The following is a 15,273-nucleotide window of genomic DNA, read 5'->3' on the forward strand; positions in this document are numbered from 1 at the left end:
GAAAGGTCGACTTCAACGTCGTGTCGGGACTGATCGACGGAAGCGGCTGTACAATGTACCGTGAATAAGCTGAAGCGTTGGAATTCAATCAAGTCGGGATACATTCGGAAACTAGAATACCTATACTGATCGAGGAAATTTCCACATATTCTCTATTCGGTATATATTCCGAATGCCGAAAATTGTTCTGCAGTATCCGAAATGGGCTCCCATATACTGTATATGTATGCAAAATCATACACGATATCACGGAAAACGATTCTACGCGAATGAATACGTGTATATTGTTCTCTTCTTTATCCATTCATTCATTTTTTTTTTTTTTTTTTCATCACATTCTTGTAGGGGAAAATCGCAATATTATGCGTATTTTTATGGGATGGCTTTCACGCGAATCGCCGAGATTATGCTTCTTTCCTTTTATCGTTGGCCCTTTTATTACATCGCCAAGGAATGCGCCCTTTAAAACTACCTACAGATCATTCTGCCTGATATTTCTTGGTAGCCGACGAGTTTGTCGTCCGCAGAGAAAAACTTTCCTTAATTTAATCAAAAATCTGGTTTTTTTTTGTTTTTTTTTTTCATTTTACCATTTTCAAATCATTCAACCCGGACGCGTGTTGACAAAATTTCTTACTTTCGGTCTCGTAAATTCTTCATTTTGACAGACAGCCCTGTATTATACTTTTGATACCATTCTTTACATTATTTCGAACATGTAACGAATATAAGCTAAATCTTCTTACCGGTCGAAGAAATGATTACTCACATTGACATACTTGACGTGGTCAAATTGAATTTACTTCATCTGTAAGGATTATCAACTAGAATTAGGCGTCTGCATTGCAGTAAGGCATTAAGGAAAAGAATGTCTCTTCAAGAAATTCGCACCGTAAATACATATAAATATATATATATTTTTATTACGAATGTACTTTTTAATGGGTGGGATGAAAAAAGGCAATTGAAAATTTATCAGACACTAAAAGTCTAATGAGACGAGAACCGATAGCTAAGTATACGCGTTATTACGCCCGTTCTCAAGATTCCAAAATCATTTCGGATACAGACTTACCGACTTAGTCTTTGATAAAGCATTACAAAAACAAAAAACCGATCCTCGATACCGGGACAGGCTGATATTTTGTTTTCCTCGTTGAAAGGTAACAAGAAAAAAAAAAAAAACCAGAATAAGAGCATGAAAAAAGGGGGGAAGAAAGAGACGGAAGCGAAGCGTGGGTCTAATCGATACGACGCAGAGACCCTTTCTCATCGTCAGAATTATTGAAGTAACCCGAATACTGACATACTTTATACCTAACCCGAATATTGAAAAGCTATACGATAACAAAAGAGAATATAAAAAAAAAAAAAAAAGGAAAAGAAAAAACGACTCCGGATCAAATTCCTGTTACAGGGTCGCCGAACGGATCGTGAAAACCGTGCAAGAACTATCAAGAGGGATGATTTATACATCTAGTTGGTAAACCCTGAATCTTGAATAGCTCGCGGAAGAGTATCACCGGCGTTAATTATGTCACGTTCGCAGTTATCCCGGACGTAAAGGTACGTGCACATCGGCCCTAAAGCGTCGCTGGGACTGGAGGGCGACCTCTGACACAGCGGCCCTTGCCATCCTGTAGGGCACGTATAGACGGGCGGAGAAGCACAGCTTTGGCAAGAACTGCGGGGTGAAATTTTCTCTCGGTAGGAAAAAAAAAGGCGGGGAAATCCAGCCTTCAGCTCTCTGGAAGATCCGTGATATGGGCATCATGCGTCAGACGTAATCTTCTGTAAGACGACCGCGGGGTTCAAGAGAATCGGATAAACTGATTTGACGACGGTCTGCCGGTACAAACGCGAAGACACTAATTCAGGGTTCAAGGAGCAGGCAGCTCTCCAACTCGACGAAGGAGTTTTAAAAATATCACGATCAAGGTTCAAAGTTCGCACCCAACGCTGCGTGCTTGTTTAGGAGAGCCAAAACACTCTCGGTTCACTGATTGCTTGTACTTTTCATTTTTCGACGCGGTTATTTACAAATTATTCGAAATTATTGCAGACTGGTCGATTCTTTCACGATTCCCCGGAAATTGATACAATTCTTCACCCTCACTGTGCTTTTGATCATCCGGTCATTATTTTTCTCCGAACTGGTAGAGTGGTTTTTTCAAAATTCTTCGCTTTATGAAATTCTCGTCGAATTCACAATGGATGTGACGAGGTGATCGATACGCGTCCAACTTGAGTAAGATTAAATCTTTTTTATTCCTATAGTCGTTTTCCGCGATGACAAATGTAAAAGGTGTTCTCACTCTGTTTGACGATTGTATACGGCGCACAAAAAAATAGGAGGATATAAGCAAGAAAAAAGATGTAGAGGTCGAAGAAAACATGCTTCTCCGTCGTAAAAAGGTAATATTGGGAATATAAATTATTTGCAGAAAGGTTTTTTCTTCTTTCCCTCCATTAATTTCTATTCCAGAATTTCAATTTATTCAACACAGCATGCTCCCCCTCTTCCTTACATTGAACAAGACGTGCGAGTGAGACTCGCGAACACAGAAGAACTAGTAAACCTGCAAAAACGTGGCTTTTCCACCCGACGGTACATCTCGGTTTCCTTTTGCTTGCGTCTTCGAAACGACGCTGCAAATAGCGTCACGTGACCTTCTACGCAGACTGCAAACCCTGCAGCCTCCGATGCAGCGGAAAGCTTTCTACCTCAGGGCGAAAAGCTCTGTGGTGGAGGGGATGCTCCGAGCGGATCGAGCGGGCGTTTGGTACTAGTTTATGGAAACAACGTTGCGGAATCGTATTTCAAAATCCCCGAAGAAGCCCTGAGAGCCGATGAGCGAGCCTCCTGGACCAAATTTCGTCTCGACCCGATGAACCTGCGGAGGATACGCGAGTCGCGCGTGTTCGAAGCTGTGTCGGTGCCCCGTTACGGTTGTATTTACGCGTAGTTTCTGGCGAGTAGCTAACGCCCGATATAAATTTGAATGAATAAAACAGCCTACACATTGTCTGGAGTCTAGACGGAAATTTCCTCGCCGGTTATGGAAGAAGAGAAACTCCACCACGAGTTTCAGCTGCAGGCCGATAAACCAGCCTCGAGGGATTACCGCCGCCTGTTTCCATGGGCTCTGATTTAGGTGCGATTCGGACAATGGTATAAACTCACCCGCCGGTTTCGCACCGCTTCCTCGTGAGTTTTATCCAGATCCGTGTTATTTCTTCCTCTCTCAGGGCCACAGCAGCTCAAGATCATCCAGATTCGTTAATATCCCAAATCCGTATCTCGAACGGAAGTGCGCAGCATCTCCTCGGGTGAAATACGATCCTTCGTGATCGAGAGAGGTCAGAAGAACGAAGATAGCCAGAAGTGGAATTCGGTCGGTGTTTTCCTTTTATTTTTTCATTTTGAAATTAGGATTTTTTGTTTATTCATCTTGCTACGCTGAGTTTCGAACTCGATTCAGAACGAGGCAAAAGTTGAATTAACGCAGAAATTCAAGCCTGACCATCGCGAAGGCCCGGTGGGTAGAGTAATGCGGCCGCAATTCTCTCGGTTTTAATTAGGTGCCATCAGCTCCGCAGAGTTTTCTACTTTTCTCATACTTTCGACGCACACTTTATACATTTTGTTTCAGTGTTTTACGTTACTGCATCACGGGCACGCGGCCGAGGGCAAAGGCGGTAAGAGGTCTGCGGGGGAAGGGGGCTCGGAGGAGGGCGTCTACTGGGATGTAAAATATCACCCGGGTACACTGCCAAGGCAAGGGGGCAAGGGGGCAACCGGAGGCTGGAGGCGGCAAAAGCTCGAGCGGCGCACTAGACTTGGCTTGGAACGCTTTTGCCTTACTGACTTCCCTTTGGCCTGTAAAGCTACGTTTCTTATACTTCTTTTACCGGCCTTATATTCCGCCCGGACTACAGTTCACTTCAATCTTACACTTTCGTTCGTTGGCTCGTTTCGTTTCTCCGTCTCTCAGCGACTGCTTACTTTGAAATCCCTGTTCCTTCCTTGGTTTGGTTACGTTTCTTTATCTTTTTATCTCTCCTTAAGTTTTCTTTCATATTTTTTTATTCTTTATTTTTATTTTCTCTTTTACTCCATACCATTTTTCATATAATTTTCTGTATTACGCTTTAAGTGGACTTGTGCGTACTTTTCGCAACTCGTTTTTTCCTCCTCGTCCTTGGACTTGTCTTTAATTTATTTTTACTTTTTATTTTCTTGTAACATTTCCCCCCCCCCCCCCCCCCCCCCCCCCCCCCCTCGGCCGCCGTACCATACTTCACAAGAAACTGCGAGGAAGTGTTGCGACGGCAATTTTTTGAATAGGAGTTACTCAGCTTAGGCGATAAGACGGCCTCCTACTTCTTTCTCGGTTCTTTTGGGTCATGGTACTACTGCCAAAGCTCGCTCATCGCGTTGCGAGCTTTGCTACAAGCGTAAAAAGTTTTCTACCCTCGAAGCTCACCGACTTGTGTCTTTTCGCACGCGCGTGAGTCTGTGTGTGAGGGTCATTCAACGCAAGTGCATTGATTGGTGGGTTATAAAATGTTTCCATTCACCAAAATAATTAACACATTCAATTACTCTGCGCGGTCGACATCTATTTTTGCGCACTCTGATCCGCAGCTCAAACGTAAATATCTGAAAGATCAGTCGAGAGGCGTTAGCGCACGAACGGCTCCTTTATTCTAGTGCGATCATCGTAGCAACGGCCTCGCTATTCTGGAGCTCGTCAGGTCGGTTGGTTGATGCTCAACCATTGGGTTACACAAAGCAATTTCCAGCTTTCCACTGCCACGCGCATTGCCAGCTTCTCTAATGTAAATATCTTGACTATTCGACCGGCGAAATCGATTCTCGTCGAGTTCGATGATATCACGTTAGCATCAAACCGCCCCCGATTTATTGGGGGGAAATTGTGTTTTCTGGCCCCGAGAACGACTCTCGGATGTTTTTCAACCTTTCAAAGAACGATATTCTCATAGAGCTTTGACACAGAAATAAGAGAGGCAAAAAATCTCGGAATCGCGATGGTATCACTACGAGCACTTGTACCGATGTACCGATAATAGTATACAAATAATAATGACTGACGTTACTTTTCCGCACTATTATTTTTCATCGTCCATAAGCCCTTCGAGGCAAATGGTCATGGATTCGTAGACCGAGTTATTTCCACTTACGGTTAACGAACTGCAAACTTGCCAATCTTGAAAACCTCGGAGCTTTATCTTTCGAAAATCCATCGCGCCAATTCCAACGAACGAACGAAAATATGCACGTTCCATATTAACCTGCAGCATTTTTGTTTCACTTGTACGAAAGAAAAATACCTGCAGTGACAACAACAAGTATATATACCTGTGCATGCATCCATTGTTCTTCGGGGAGAAACGCCGCCGGGGTAAACTGCTTCAGTTCTGCTGACACCAAGAGTGCGGAGTATTACTAAAGCAACGGCGCGGATAGCTCCGACTCCGTGATGGTTTGTCATGCATAATGGGGTGGTAAGCTGGCCTCGGTTGCCACTGAAGGGTCAGGTGAAACGCAATGTGCATCGTTCCTTGGATTACCAGCTTATCTCCGCGTGGATGAGGCGAGTTTCTCGCGGATAATTGATTTCACAGCATCGAACGAGGGTCGCAGAGTTCAGCATTCGGCTCGTGGTCAAGAGCAAACCGCTTCTATTCACGTATGCATGCAACACGTTTAATGATAAGCATACCTTATGATTATGATTTATCACGTCGTTAATCAAGGTTATTCCATCAGAGGATCGGATGTGTATCTTGTGCATCATCTCATGCGCCCTGATTAGAGGAGAGGAGGTTCATCCCGTTTGCCTTAATTGCCAGATCTGCTACACATCTGTGAAAGTGCAGTCTAATAAATACGAAGAAAATCTTTCGACGAAGAGGTTAATGCAGTGATGGGAAATCTTTTTAAAAAGCTATAAACTTCGAGATCCGTGAGCAAAGTAAAGAGCGCGCTTTCCAGATTGATGGACAAACTTTGTACTTTTGCAGCAGTAAGTTTTAAAGTGTGAATCTCAGGCTGAATAATATGATACATATATACATATATATATATATATACGTGACGAGGAAACTTATGACGTTAAAATTAGTTAATCATTTGATACTTTTACCTCTGCAATTCATATGTCTTCTTCTGCTTATTCTTTTTGTACTTAAAATATAATATAACGACGCCAAAATGACGTTGATAGAAATTACGGTCGAATTCGTTTTTTCTCTTTCAATATCTTTCGTCTCCTAAATATATATTACCAGAATATGATTTTTACAGGTTCGAAAAAAACCAATAGCCGAGGGATCTCTCTATACAGAATTACACTTTGCGAAGCAATTTTCCTCCAATGTTAGTAGGAATTAGATTATCTCGAGACAATAGTCAATTTCCTTTATTCCTTTCCTACACATGATAAAGAAAAAAAAATATACACGAAGGAAAAAAAAAGAACGATAACAAAAGACAATCATATCTCCTTGTTCGATCTTCCCTGCGATGCTTTCTACCTGTCGAAGCGAAAAAGTTGAAAGCATTCCGAAAGGAAGGCTGTTTCATACAACCGACGCTATCTCAATTTTATCGTTTTCTTATTCAATTAATCACACGGCTTCTTGGGGTCGGTGGCTCTAGTGGAACTTTCGGCTTTTCCGTTACGCCCGCGAGTTCATATCCCAGTCATAATTTGTCTCTTGAAACGACCCAGCGCGTGTCTGTGTGAATAAAAAGTCCCACTGTTCGAGCTAAAAAGGTGTTAATAAATGGACACGAGTGACAATTTTTTGTTTCTTTTGCACTATAACCAAAAAAGTTTCTTCTTTCACACTCGTCACGCGGACTATGAGCTTTGCTGTAAGAACACCGAGTCCGTCAATTGGATAAAGATTTGAAAAATTTTTGCTGGCGTATTAATGTCTGAATATCTACAGTGAAAAGTTTTATTCTCTTTTCTGCACGTAATAGCACATCTTTGTTCTTCGTATGCATGCTTCGACGTCATATTACACAATCGACGGCAGCTTAAATGACAAGACGTAATCAGTTCGATGTTGAAAGCGTGTCATGACAGTCATGAAAAACCCTTCGGGCTTCGAGTGGCCTCGTTAACGTCTCTTATTCAAGACGTACAGTCATCCGGAAAATTCACCCCTTGTATCCTATTTAGTGACTCACGATGTGCCACTTTTTTCGCTTTCCTCTCTTCAGCCTCGAAGTGTAGTAAAACAGTTGCATCGGTTTTAATCGTCGTCTAAAAAGCTCCGAACTCGGGCTCGTACCAGATCAATCGGGATGAGTGTTAATGGGCGGAAAAGAATTATTTTTAATCGATCAGGATTAAACGCCGTGTGAGTAACTAAAATCAACGTACGGTAATAACGGGGATGAATTTCCTCTCCGTAAGGTGAATCACTGAGGCGATAGAGTGTCGCGTTGATGCATACCAATGGCTCTACTGCCAATTACAAACCTTATCAGCGTAATCTGTAGCACCTTAGCTGGTAGTCACACGGACATTGACGTGGCCGCACTATCAACGACTTCACACAGATCATAATAGTACTTGAAACATGCATTCGGGCCGGCTTAATGCTTTGATTACCGTTGTGGCCGACGAACTTCAAACCCGCTAACAATCTAACTTTCGTTAATTAGACCGGGGCTCGTAGAAGTCCACGTAATTACCGTCTACTTATTAATTACAAAATCACGTATTGTCCAAGAGTAATGCAATTACGTTGCAACTAATATTCTTATCACATGTTTATTTCGGATTTACACGCAGGCAAAGAATCGAATTATCATTCTACAACGAGATTAGGAAGCAAGAGAAGTGAGAGTCGAGTCGAAACTGTAACACGTGGCACCTGTAGATTAAATGTATACCTGACTTTGCGAAATGTAAGATTGACTCAGTCTAACGCGGGGTTGAAAGTTGAAAAAATGGGAGATAGTCGTTTTTGAAAGTCGGGAAAACAGGATCGATTCAAGAACAATAATTTATCGTCGAACGTTGAAAAATGCAGCACTTGTTTCAGAATTGGGTCTGCCTGCGGATTCAGCCCTGCGGCTTGGTTCGATAGTCCCCGCATTGCGAATCAGTGAAGAAACGGAGTAAGCGAGGGATAAGAAGGCAGATTTCCTCACGTAAAAGACACTCCATCTCACCACTTCGTGCGGGGCCATAATGACGGCCTTATTCCGGCTATCGTGGTATTCCTAATTACCGCCATTACTTTTAGGGCTCCAGTTATGCGTATCCACAGTTCATTACGCCGGCCGCTTAAACAGCTACGTTGAAATTATTTGGACCTGAAGTTTTCGCTCCTCATCGAGGTAACAGTTTTTCCGTTTTCATCGTCAAATGGTATGTCATTTTAGTTTCGCTTGGAAAAAACAGAAACAAATCGCTGATGCTGTAATCGAGTTGTATAAATACTTGGACGGATAGCAGGATTCGTTTCGGAATCTGGAAAAAGAAGAGAAGACCCTGGCATGGTTGGAAACCTGAGGGTTTCGATCGATCGGAGCGGCAAGATTGATACTAACTTCGATAAACGGAGAGGCCATCAAAGTAAGGGTAAGAAGCTTATTGTTGGGCCGAATACAAGGTTAATAATTGAACAGGAACTTGGTGGAGATTTCAACGTTCATCGAGTCCTTTCCTGCAATTCTCGTGAAGCGTTTTCGAGAAATTTCACCAGCCCGAGCTTGCGGGTGAAATGGGATTTCGGATAAACAATTTATGTACGAGATAAGTATGAAGGTCACCTGTCTCTGACGTGAAATATAGGTCCGTTTCAAGCTGGCTGTATTTTACACGCTGTAAAATTATTACAAAATTCATTCAACGCAATAAATCTTATCCGGCAGAGTTCAATTCAATCCAAGACGATGTCTCAGTTCATCGATAGAGCTTAAACGAGGATCGTTTATCTTGGGAAAAAGTGGACGAGTCATTGGACATGTGATTTTTCGAACTTTGGTCAATCGAACCAATACATTATCCGTAAAGGTTTCACGTATATTCTCGGCCTTTTACCGTATGTAGCTTGACTGTCGGGTCAGAGTCTCGACAAAGTGTCTTGACCAGTATTAAAAATGCGGTCATGCATACAATTTCCCATTGACGGGAAATTATGTGTATTACGTATTTTTGCAAAATCGCCGCGATAAGTATAACAAAGGAAAAATTAGTTTGCTCACATAAATATACATTACTTAGATCGTCATTCTGTGGTACATACGACATTCCACTGACTTTTTCAGAATGAATCTGACACTATGTAAGCATGAAATTTCGACTGTTCCGAGAGAAAAATTCTACACGGAATGTACTGAACTCCAAATTGCTGACTTCAGCACATGAATGAAAATAGGGCAATGTTTGATATTCTTTCGAATTTTTTTTTTAGACATGCGGTGTGACGCTGTAGCAATTCAGATGTTGATTATTCGCAAGCGTTGGTTTTTATTTCGAGACGTTAATTGTTTGCACACGTACACTCCTATTGCCTTGCAATCTTCATCAGCTTCTTCAGCTTCATCAAGTATAACTGTGACCTTTCAATGAAGTCATCAACACTGGGTCGTATGTAATGGCGGCTTGGTGCGATTGGCCGGATTTGTCCATTATTCCAAGTTCAGAAAAAGGGCTACGTGGGAGAAATATTCGACCTCAGGGGTGACTCGTAAAATCAATACGAAAGACCAAAGCAGAATGAGTGGCCTTTCGTAGTCGAGGGACGACAGGGTAGTCCAAGAAGATCCTGCCGGATGGACTTAGGCAAGGGAGTCTCATCTGTTGTACTTAGCCCAACGGTATTGCGAGATACGTGATACAACTTCACCTCTAAATCCCACTGGCGAAAAAGAGGTTGGGTAGTCGGTGTCACCGGAAACAAAGTGAAATTTTTTTGCGGGGCGACGTGATGCATGAAAAGAAGACCGTTATGGAGGGAACAATAAAAAATACTTGTCAATTATTTTCCTCTACTATCGCGTGTGCCAGCTATTTGACGAAAGCCTTGATAATCGCTCGAACACGAGGCATTCAAATCTGCGTGATTTTTTCCGAGACAGGAACGTTACGCTTCCAATAGCAAAATATGGTACATAACAACGAGCAAGTCAACAGCAATTTCATCCGTAAGTAACAGGTTTGGATTATGGCTTACATACATGGGCAATATCAGGTGATATACGGACCGCCGCATGTGCAGGTTATTGTAACAACTCCACTGCTCAGTTGGCATCCGAGCTGCCATCCGAACCAACTAATTGAATCCTTTTCGATATTGAGTCCTGCAGCAAGCTGCCGAGAAAATATCCTAAGCTTTGTTATATATTTTCTCACAGTTCATTTTCAAACGGACGGATTTTCGTTCATACTTTTTTTAGTTCATCTTTTCCCCGTTTAATCGGGACGAAAAACTTACCGGGGGACAAATTTTCTCGACAAAGATAAAGTGATTCGCCTAAATTTCGTGAGTGTCGAACCAACGGGTGATACGCTCAACAAATCTGCAAGTGGACATCTTTCTTTCATACATGGGAAAATGGAAAACATTCGAGTCGACCAAAGTCATTTGGAAGGAATGAGGGTTAATCCTTGCCAACTCTTACATACGTCGTTCCCAACTTACTTCCTCGGTACCCAAGCAGCTGTATGAGCAACCGATCTGCGAGGCTCGTTAGGAAGGTAAACAGCATTGGATTTTCGTGCTTCTTATGTTTTCTCCAAGCTTATGGGGGGGATGATCTTAAACGTCAACCGTCTGGTCTTTCCCTTGTCTTTCCTCTCCCGCGGCGAAGTTGTCGCGTTCTGCCGGATGGCGTAGTCTCAGACAAACGCTTTGTTCTTCGTGCACATCCTGTGCTTAGCTCCAGCCTGGCGTGAATACCTTGCACATTCTCGAAGAGATTCTCGCCTCTGCATGCAAAAGAGGAACCGAGGTTGTAAGAACCGGCGTCGCGGATCCTGCGTAAATGAGAAAATTTACGACAGCATGACGAATGTAACGCGGCTTACCGATGACGTAGAGATGCGGGTGATGGAATCGAGAAGTAGTAGAAGAGGAAGAAGACTTTCTTCCAAAATCTTCCGCGTTTAAATTATGCCGACCATGTTTCGACCGGGGAGAGAAGGAAGCTGGCAATTATACGCGTACTCTGCAGGCACTGCAGTAGAGCAGCCAGAGTAACGGCGGGTTAAAAGGACGGGGAAAGTTGAGCAATAAACGTAGCTGAATGCGATAAGCAGAGGTCGCGGCTCAAGTTCCGTCCCGTGCTGCAGGTTCAATAAGTTTTATCCGTAATCTGGTATTCGCCTCGCGGAGTCTAGAAAGCAAACTGCGAATCCCTGAGTCCGTAACTACCATGTGGGGGAGCAAACGCAGGGTGGAACGGCGACTCGGCTTGGCAAGCCCAACTTGTCCTACGCGGTGCCCGGAGCTTCCGGTCGCTCCTCCAAATAACACCGGCCACGAGTCAAGAACTGAATGATTTTCCGTATGTTCGATAATTTGTACGCTGCCGCGTCTCTTGCAGCCGGTTTCAGCTCACACAGGAATGTCTCGAGTGGCTGGGAACGTAAATAACAATAATAAGGTATAAAGCTAAGGTGCATTTATGATGTATCAAGAAATCCGTGAAATTTAATTGTTTGTATACGGTTTATGAACTGTGCTTTTCTTCGCTTTGATGGATATTCGGATAGTTTATAATTTGTTTCGATCAATTCGATTGCTCACAATCAGACTAACGAAAAACGTCGGTATGCAGGGATTCAAAAATTATCCACTGTTAGATGAGTCGAAGAAACATTGATGAAATATTCTCAAACAGGGCGATTTCTGAAAGAGCAAAAAGTGGTTGAATATTTGCAAATTTTTCACCATTTCAGATTAAATATCTTCGCCGAAACATTATGTATTAAAATAATACCCGTTTCGGACAATTCTGCTTGATATGAAAGAGACTTATACAGAAATGAATATGAAATGAGACGATGATTGCCAAATGATCATCAATAATTCTCGGAGCCAATGAAACAAAAATGCGTTCACTCGTGTTACCAACTTCCGCAGAGTTTCGTAGAACCGGAATTGTGTGTTGGAAAAATAACTTGATATCAATTTGAGCCTGATCCTTTGAAGCTCTCCAATTAGACGTGGAATTTTCAATTCCCTTTCCATTTAGCGTAATCAAGGACTTCGTCGGAGGCAAACGATGTCCCGGATACCCGTGTGTATTCTTTGGTTTCTCGACGCAGTCGAGTCACGTGCATTTGGTAGGAAAGTGCGTCCTCGCGTTTCATGGGTAATTCCTTGAAAATTAATAGACGGTTTTGTTCGTCGTTCGGGAATCCGGAGCAGCAGCAGCCCGAATCGGGAGGTCGGTGGAGGTGGAATGAACTCTGGAGTGTAAGCCACCCGCTTACGACTTGGGCGTTGCGCGACGTCGAGAGGAGCGCCGAGGGGCATCGACGCCGCGACGCCCGCGGTACGAGCGTAGCTCCCTCTAATCCTGAGGGTGTTCCCGCGTACCCGGAGATCCGCACGGGATACCTAAGGATACCGGGGGATACGCCGGCAGGATTCCAGATCTAATTCTATACTCGAGTTCATTTTCCAGCCGAAGAAGCTTTCAAAATTTCTATACGTCTGTCTGCCCGCGCGAAGTATGTACGTTTCTTATTTTTTTTCTCCACTTTTTATTCTCGCCTTGTGCGTCTTTTACAGAGTTCAAGAATTCCTCCAAGTAGGTACAGCCGATCGTAGTCGTGCTTTATTGTCGAGATGGCGGTGACGTTATGGATAGCGGATATCTTGAGCAGCTGCAATGCGGGTATTTGACACGGAGAAAGATCAGGGCCGACAATTAAGCGACGGGGCGGCGATTTCAAAGAGAAAAACGTCTTCTTCGACACTTTTTTGAATTCGTACCCTGATACTTTGCTGCTATTTACAGACCGCGCATTCCATTTTTCCTCTCCAGAATCGCCCCAGGAAGAGCGGAAACAGTTATCCGAGTGTTCCAGAGGGCACGGATAGAATCGAGAAAGTGCCGAACACGGATCCCCGGACAAGCGGAGATCCACTCTCTCACTGCGGAGTGTGGGCGCAAAGTTTTTGCCCCTTTCCCTCCTTTGGCGAGGAATGTTAATTAAGCCCCGATTTCGGGGTGCCGAACTGATTTGAAAACCTCTTCCCAACGCTTCGGGGATTTTTGGAGCAAACGCACCAGTCGCTTATAAGTGGCAAATTTCTATACCCGGTAGGCACGAGATGTGTATTTTTTACGAAAAAAGCTCCCGCGGGGTAAAAGACACCCTCCTTCGATCGATTTTCTTTCCCCGAAAGAATCGAAAGGCTGATCAACTTTCCCCGGGAATCGAAGGGAGGTCGCGAAATTCGGAGTCGCATCGTTTTTGATACGGAATTCGCGCGGCTTCGTCCCTCGGGAATCCACTGCCCGCATTAAGTAAGGTCTATTCCGAATCACTGGTCGGTGTATCGGACCGAGTCTTGGAATCCGCCGGATCTGCACGGATTTCCCGCATTCCGTGATTATCTCGCGATATTTGTGCGGGTACAAAATTCCGAATCGTCAAAATGCGCGCTGATATTATTCCCGGAGTCCCGGTAAGGAAGTATGGGATGAGGAGAATATCGCACAAGTGCCAATAATATTTGAACGGCTTGCCTCTCCTCGATTCGATGCAGCGGCAGCGCGCCCTCGGAAATCACCGAGTTGCATAATCCTCGGATTTCGCTTTGTCCCTCGCACCCCAGTTCGCGTCATTCTGCCAGCCGGGCGCTGGGTCGAGTTATCGAAAACGCAAACTCCCGGTAACTCGGCTCCTCGTCGAGCCTGCAGTCACGCTGATTTCAATAATAGATACCCAAGCCGACCGCAAGACGTACGCTTCCGATCTTCTTCGATTCAACTCTAAATGGTATAGATATCATTTAATTTATTATCATTTATTATCATTTATTATCATTTATTATTATTTATTATCATTTATCATCGTACCTAGGAGAATGAATTTTTTCCGCCGTTTCAAGTTCACCAGATCGAGCTATCAATTTTCGTTATTCGTTTTTTTCACTGTTATACGAGCGGTGAAAATTTTGTCCGCAGTGAGTTGCAGAATTCTGGTTTTTCTCGCACCACACTTCATAATCATCTACGGTTCGCGTGAGACTTTTTGCACGCCTGCCGCGGTGATGGGAATAGTTTGCGTTGTTGCAGTTGAAAAAATTCACCGTTACAAGTGCAGAGCATCAGCGATCCACGTCGCATTCTCGTTTTAGCTCGGCTACGACCTTATCGGTATTCGGTATATCCGAGTCGTCCCATTCTACGGGATTGGTACTTTGGATCGAAGAATCGAGGAATCGAGGAATCGGTTCACCGGAAGTTGGGAACGTGGAGTATCCGTAAGGATAGCGCAACGCGATGGCGTCGACTTCGCTCTGGTTCGGCTTTTCGCTGCCCATTCCTATTCTCGGGCTCCTTCGCCTCCCCTTTCAAGCTTCCTTCCAAAGAGAGTCACGAGCTTATTCATCGCTGATCAGCATTGTGGAGACGATTCAGCCAATTTCCTTAATTTATAACTCGCTAGAGATGTTCGTACGCTTGGATGGCTTCGACCGGTACTTTAAAAACAAACGGCCTTTCATTTGACGGTAGGAATATCATCGGGAAATAAGATGTGAGTTGGAAAATTAATTATAGGACTAGCTTGAAACAGTGTAAGGAGGACATTTTTTTTTAACAAGAGATTTTCTCACGCAACAACTGGAGTCCAGCAATGCTTTTAGGGAATCGAACTCTTTCGAATTGGAGAGGCGGAGGCTTCGGCTAGCGTGGATGGTTTCAAGCGGGTTTATCCTCAAGCCATTTACAGGAATACGTACGAAACGATGTGTCACAATTTCAAGGTTGTATGTACCATAATTCGAGAAAAGCACGGCGGAAGATCACCGCGTTTCGAATATAAAATTCGGTTACCCGTATCTACCAGGAGTACAAAGTGCATACTGCTAAAGTATGCCATTAGGAAGGCTGTCGCATGAACGAGGAGTTTGCAGTAGATACGCTTGGAGTAATTCTGGGAGTATGCAAAATTCCTTCTCGCGGTTTTAAAATGCCTAGCTGTCGTAGAAACGTATTCCCGGCAGCTCCGTCCTCGCAGGGTACGGAGAAAATAAAAA

The sequence above is a fragment of the Neodiprion pinetum genome, chromosome 6 (genome assembly GCF_021155775.2).
Source record: "Neodiprion pinetum isolate iyNeoPine1 chromosome 6, iyNeoPine1.2, whole genome shotgun sequence".
Classification (NCBI taxonomy): Eukaryota; Metazoa; Arthropoda; class Insecta; order Hymenoptera; family Diprionidae; genus Neodiprion; species Neodiprion pinetum.